Source organism: Nestor notabilis, unplaced genomic scaffold, assembly GCF_000696875.1.
Source record: "Nestor notabilis isolate BGI_N333 unplaced genomic scaffold, ASM69687v1 scaffold32435, whole genome shotgun sequence".
Taxonomy (NCBI): Eukaryota; Metazoa; Chordata; class Aves; order Psittaciformes; family Psittacidae; genus Nestor; species Nestor notabilis.
The window spans coordinates 4,610-10,609 of NW_009929432.1; the positions used below are offsets into that span (position 1 = coordinate 4,610).

The 6,000-nt window shown below is 42.3% G+C and overlaps 1 long non-coding RNA gene across 1 annotated transcript in view; it reads left to right on the forward strand.

Annotated features, from left to right (window-relative positions):
* The first annotated feature begins 1,023 nt into the window (after positions 1–1,023).
* Positions 1,024–6,000, forward strand: part of LOC104406085 — a 28,002-nt gene continuing 23,025 nt past the window's right edge. Inside the window, exon 1 of the long non-coding RNA XR_719917.1 lies at positions 1,024–1,136. This is a non-coding gene — a long non-coding RNA (uncharacterized LOC104406085). The remainder of the gene's footprint in view (positions 1,137–6,000) is intronic.

Below are 6,000 nucleotides of genomic sequence, written 5' to 3' on the forward strand. Positions count from 1 at the left end.
ACTCGGAAGTGAAAAAAGCACTTAAAACTGGTCAGCTTATTAAGTACAGGCTGGAGTCTTACGCAGTTCTACTTAAAACATAAATAAGTAGAAGTCATGGTACAAACAGTTTGATAATATGAATTATGGACTGAAACTGTTAAATAGTTGTTGGATTCTGTCTTTATGACCTACTGTTCTGCCACTACCAAAAAAACTGTAAGGCAAGGCTGGAGAGGGGGAACGAGTGGAAGGGTCCTAGTGAAATCCAAACCATGTCTGCACCAGGAGGCTTACTTATGCTTACTTGTGCTTTTAGTGTCTTGCTATTGGTCCAAGTTTGAGTGGCATTTTGGCCATTCCTGCCTTTCAGATCAGTAGAGCTGTTTATGTAATGGCTAACACTTAGCCCAGTCTAAACACATGGATAGGAGAAGGGTAAATGGTGAGGTCAGCATGATGTGTGCGTGCTAATTTAGCACCTACTCTTTACCCCTCTTGCAGGTGTTGATTCCAGACACATACCATTATCTTGACAAAGAACCACTTACATGTGATCATGGAGTATGATTTAAAGCATGGCTCTGAAAAAGACTTAATGAATACATGGAGCAGGGTTCATCTTGATGGCACCAGTGTATACCAAGCTGTATTCACACGAGCCTAACTCAGCATGATGAGCATCAGTGATAGGCTTAGGGGACTGTGGGTTTGCTCTTTAGATCATCATAACTTGTTGCCAGTTTTCATTTGATGATTTTACACAGCCGTAGCAACATGAATTAAAGCCACTAACACCACTCCAAACCTTCATTTCCATTTTCTAGATTTTTTTAAAGTCACAGGGAAGTTTTAGTTTGCCTTAAGTTTCACCATTTGTTAGAGATGGGTCTGAAGAGCACAGGACATGTTTGTTATCATTATTGGGATTATTATCTCACAATGTGCTCAGGAGTTTCTTGCAAGAGGCACTTTGCTTTAATTGTTTAGTCTGTAGAAGTGCACAGGCTGTGCTCAGTGATCTTTGCTGTCATTTTTGTCTTGCAGATCGAGGAATTTTAATGGCTTTCAGGTAGAAGAAAGTGGAGACAATCAAAATGAATTCTATGGACAGGCACATACAGCAGACCAATGACCGGCTGCAGTGCATAAAACAGGTAAGCTAAAGGTGGAGATCACTGCTGCTAGACATGCATTGTGTACTGTGTGGCAAGGTGTGCTGACCATCATAGTTACCTGTTGCTTAATGAATATCGTTGCCTTTTAGAGGGGAGGAGAGTGGTAGGAATGAGACATTGTAATGTCATTAAAGAGAAGAATATCTGCTGCTAGACCTGGTGTGAAAACCTCAAAAGCCAAACTTTCCCTTTCACCTTCCTAAGAAATCTTCAGCCTGGAGACTCAACAAATCTGTCTCAGCATGAAGCAGAGCGGTGCTAATCCTGCCAGCTCTGCCCTGAAGGTGTCACAGCAGGCACCCCCTGCGCTTGTGCTCTGAGCACAGTTATCCAGAATTTTGATGGGCCAGTTTTGATTCTAATCCAGTACCTGACCTGAGCCCTGCACTGCCTGGAGACTCCAACTTGGGCAATTGGGGTACCCCCAAGTGCTCGGGTTAATCGGGTTGTGCGGAAATGTAAAAACTTCCTTTCACAAGTAAAATTTTCAGAAGCATCTGTTTGTGAAGATGAAGGGCCCTTATAACTCACTGAAAGGCAGTGGGATCTAAGTCTCATTTATGGATTTCACCATTGTAATTGTGCTTGCAAATGCTTTTATAACCAAGTGAAAGTACAAAGGCAAGGATGGAATGTGCAAATGCCTGCTTTACCCTTCTCGGCGAGCTTTGCTCTCTGGTGCTGCAGGCGGTGTGTATCCTCCCTTCACATACACTCTCTGCATGCGAGAATCCTTATGGAAAATTCATAGCAACGGTCCTCTGTGTAGAAAAGGTGAGCAAGAGAATGGTTTCTCATGTTGATGCTTCCCATTTTTACCTCTATACCAATGTGTGCATGCAGCAAACAGGTGCATAAATGCAAGCTGCACAGAGGTATTTTTTTTTTCCTTTATAAATGAGCATTTCTGAATAATGCAAACAAAGCTAATTCATAGGTCAAGGAGCAGAAACAGGAATCTGCCCCTGCAGAATTGCTGGTCATAATCCAGCCTCGGTCCGTGGTGGCTCTTCTCTTTCTTTCATCATGCTGTGGTGAAAGTTAATGCATCTCATGGCCCTTTAGAGGCCTGAGAGAAATAGGATTTTAGGGATTTCATCCCGGTTTCTCATGAACAACTGTTTGGTTCAAAGAAAACATGCCTTTGACTGGCATAAATTGGTGTCCTTTTTGTCCATCCTGGCCCCTTGGATTAGGAATGAAATGACTTGCACAACAGTTTAACCTTCCAGCTGTAAGAACAGACCTCTAGATCAAGTAGGGACAAATGGAGGATGCTGCTCAGTTCCTTTTTCTAGTGCTGTCAGTTTCTGTACATAGAGAACTTGTGTTATTTTAATTAGACAGAATATCAAATTACACTTCTTACAGTATTAAAGAGATATTTTTGCCTATGTAATTGGTACTCTGTCAGTTAAACCACTACACTCATTTATACATAGTGCTGGTTACATATGCAGCTGGAATGTTTCTTCAGCAATGAAGGCCAAAGGGAAGGGAGGAAGGTCAGACTTCCCAGCTTTTGTGCAGCATTCTTGGTTTTGTTTGACCCTGTCCGAAAGGAAGCTCAGGGCAGGGACATGTTTTGTAGCTACTCTCTTCTGTCAGATAGCAAAGGATGCCTGATGATGAGGTATGGGCATGCTCATGAATTCACAGTGCCTGTGTTCTCTATGGGCCCAGGTAAGATTAGGGTTGCTTCTGTTTGCAACTCATGAAAAAGTGTAGTTAATCGAGACAATGGCTGAACACCCAAAATACAAAGCAGAAAGCTGTTTTGTGTAAGTGGCCATACTTGGTTTTTTGGAGAGGAATGGGTGAGGGTTGGTGGTTTTGTTTGTTTGTTTTTGGGTCGGTTGGTTTTGGGTTGGTTGGTTTGTTTGTTTTGTTGTTGTGGGTTTGTTGTTTTTTTTTAAGAACTTCACATAGAGATTGCTCTTTGCTTTTTCATAGTTCCAAAATCTTGTACTGTTACCTTTGCCGTAGTGGAGAAAGAGACAGGAACCGATTGTGACTAGCTTTTCAGGAGGAGACTCGCACATCTGTCACAGGATCATAAATTTCCAGCTTGGAGACATTTACCTTGTTCTTTGTGACAGGTGATAAACCGGCAGAATTAATGTGGTAGCACAAAGGGTAATTTCTAGTTCACCCATAGAGAACTGGACCACATGCCGTTACGTGCGCGTTGGTTTGGAGAGCAAAGAGTACCTCGGATGGCCATATCCAATGTAGCTTCACTGATTTGGGGGATTAACTGCAGGGAGAGATAAAAACCTGACTGCCTTTTCTTCCCTGGCCTCCAGTCTTTCACCCTTTCTTCCCAGCCTGTGAGCAAACTACTGCTGTTCTCCTGAAGAGACCTTTTTTTGGGGCGGTTAACACAGCAGTGGCATTGGAAGGTGCACTGGAACAGGGACCAACCTTCCTTGGTGCCCAGCATCTGCAAGTTTTATAACCTTGCTGGCAGCTAGTGGCTTATGCAGCCAGACTGAGAGCTGTCTGCTGCCCTCCTTGCCTCTCACCCAGCCCCTGAGAAACGCTATAAATGGTAATCCATGTGCCTCTTTAACTAGATCAGATTTCAACACAGGCTCCGGACAGGCTTCTTTCTTCCCAGCTCTGTGACTTGCGAGACACCCACAATATCCTTGCTGACTTCTGTTTCAGGATCAAGGTTGTGTTCTACCTTCATCTTTTTTAGCACTTTAAAACTACAAACCCAAAACTTGTATATGATCAGCTAGTTAGGAAATGAAGTGGGGGGGGGGGGGGGGGGTGTGGGGTGTGTGTGTGTGTATTAAGAAGTGTTTCAGAATAGATGAAAGGGCAAACTGAAGAGGTGGCTGTGTATTTACTCTTAAAAAAACTCTCAGACTTCTGTGGAAGGCTGGAACAGCTTGTGTGGTCTCTTTGTAGCTGATTCCCTCAGTATTTGTAAGTGTATGTGCTTTAAAATCAAACACAGGTTTTTTGATGTACAGTGGAAAAAGCCAAAGTAACAGGCTTCCCTTAACACATGCAATTAGTTTGTCATGACACAGGAGACTCTCCAGGATATGCTGGAGGTGGCTGCATCTTGAGGGTGCAGATTTTTTTCTTTAATTCTTTGTCCATACAAACAAAACCACAAAATTATTTCTGTGCTCAGCAAACGTCTGATAGCCCCTGAGAACTGCCCTGTTTGATGCTGCAGTAATAATCTGTTCATCTGCCAAGTACTTGTGGCTTGGCTGGCTCTGATGTACTGTCCACCATGGAGCTCCAGGGCAGCAGGAGCTGGATTGGGCACATTTGGGGCTGAATTTGAGGGCTTCCCTGGTGCCCAGGTACAGCCTACAGCCTTCTGAAGGAGCCAGCTTGGCTTCCACTGCATAGGGCAGAGTTGACGTGGTTTTCTTGAACTGTTCTTCATAATAGCCAGAGGTATGGCTTTAATCAAACACTGTCCATTATTTTTCTTATGTGATGAGCAAATACCAGGCAAAATCAGTGGGTTACATGACATCTCCACTCTACTCTCACTTTAAAAATGCAGAGGTATTTTAAATCTAGGGATTTATGTCTTCTGTTGTCTGTTTGCTGTCAGTCAGTCTGAAATTATTGGAAAGAGGAAGATGGATAAAATCTTTCTATATTTAAATTACAAGGAAACCGTTCCTTTCAGAATAGGTGCTTGATACTTCCTGCTCTGCTGAGAACAGTTGTCAGGGTGCATACTAAAGCTGTGCTGAAATTTTAGTAACAGGTTAAAAGGAAGTATGAAAAGGCTCTCTGGTGTCAAAAGTATTTGGTCATGGTGGGAAGAGAGAAGGTTGTTTCTGCTGCTTGTGTCAGATTACATTAGGACACATGGAGCAGTATCCTCAAATGGTGCTGGCTCACTTGGGAATCCCACATAATTGGGGGCACACATTATCACATAGCTGATTTCTAGAAACAGATTAGCATTTCTCCCTTTTTCCTTCAAGAAAGCTTGCTGAATTGCTGCAGTTGTGATGCTTTATAATGCATACCCAGCCATTCAGAGATATGCTAAAAGTTGTAATTGCTGTGTGTTTTTGTTGCTATTTTCTTGCTCAAATTGGAAACAAGCAAGCCCATTTCTTTCATCATTCAGCAACTGGGTGTTTGGTTGCTCGCAATTCAGAAGAAAATGGAATTCTGTGTATATTTACATAACTGTTAGCATTTAAGCCCTGAAATGTTTGAACTAATTCTCCTGCTCTTCAATGTTATTGTTGTAGACTCATGTAAATGCTCAGCAGTCCTAAACATATCATTTTTAATATATTTTGTACTGGTTAATATGGGCTGGTATGAAATTACAGCTGATAAGGTTTTAATAAAGCTTCATAAAAATTTCATTCTTGAAGAACTTTGAAAATGAGAAGTAATCTTCTGAAGGGCACATTTATTTAGAATACGTATTTTTTGATTGTAGCCCTATAAATGTTACAGGGTTTTTTAGCAGCTAAACATGAAATAACATACAGCAGTAAGGCAAATGGTGAAAAGGACCTTTCTTTTCCATAAAAAGACATTCAGTGGGTCTCAAGCATTACAGCTTATTGGTTGCATGGTCCATCAATGCTGTCTCAGTAGCTATGGTGGTTTGTTTTCTGAGACCCATTGCTGCAAATTCTTTGTCTGCTTTCATGCTCAGTCTGGTGGAATATTCCTCTGCTAGAGTTAAGTATGTTTAGGAAAAACTGACAGCAGACCAGCTTTCCTGGCTCCTCTAGTCCATTTAGAGACTTGTCAATCAACATTCCTGCCCTGTTAGATCCTGCATCCCAGTGGGGACTGCTCTAGCTCTGGCAGGGAAGGCACAAGGGAAAGA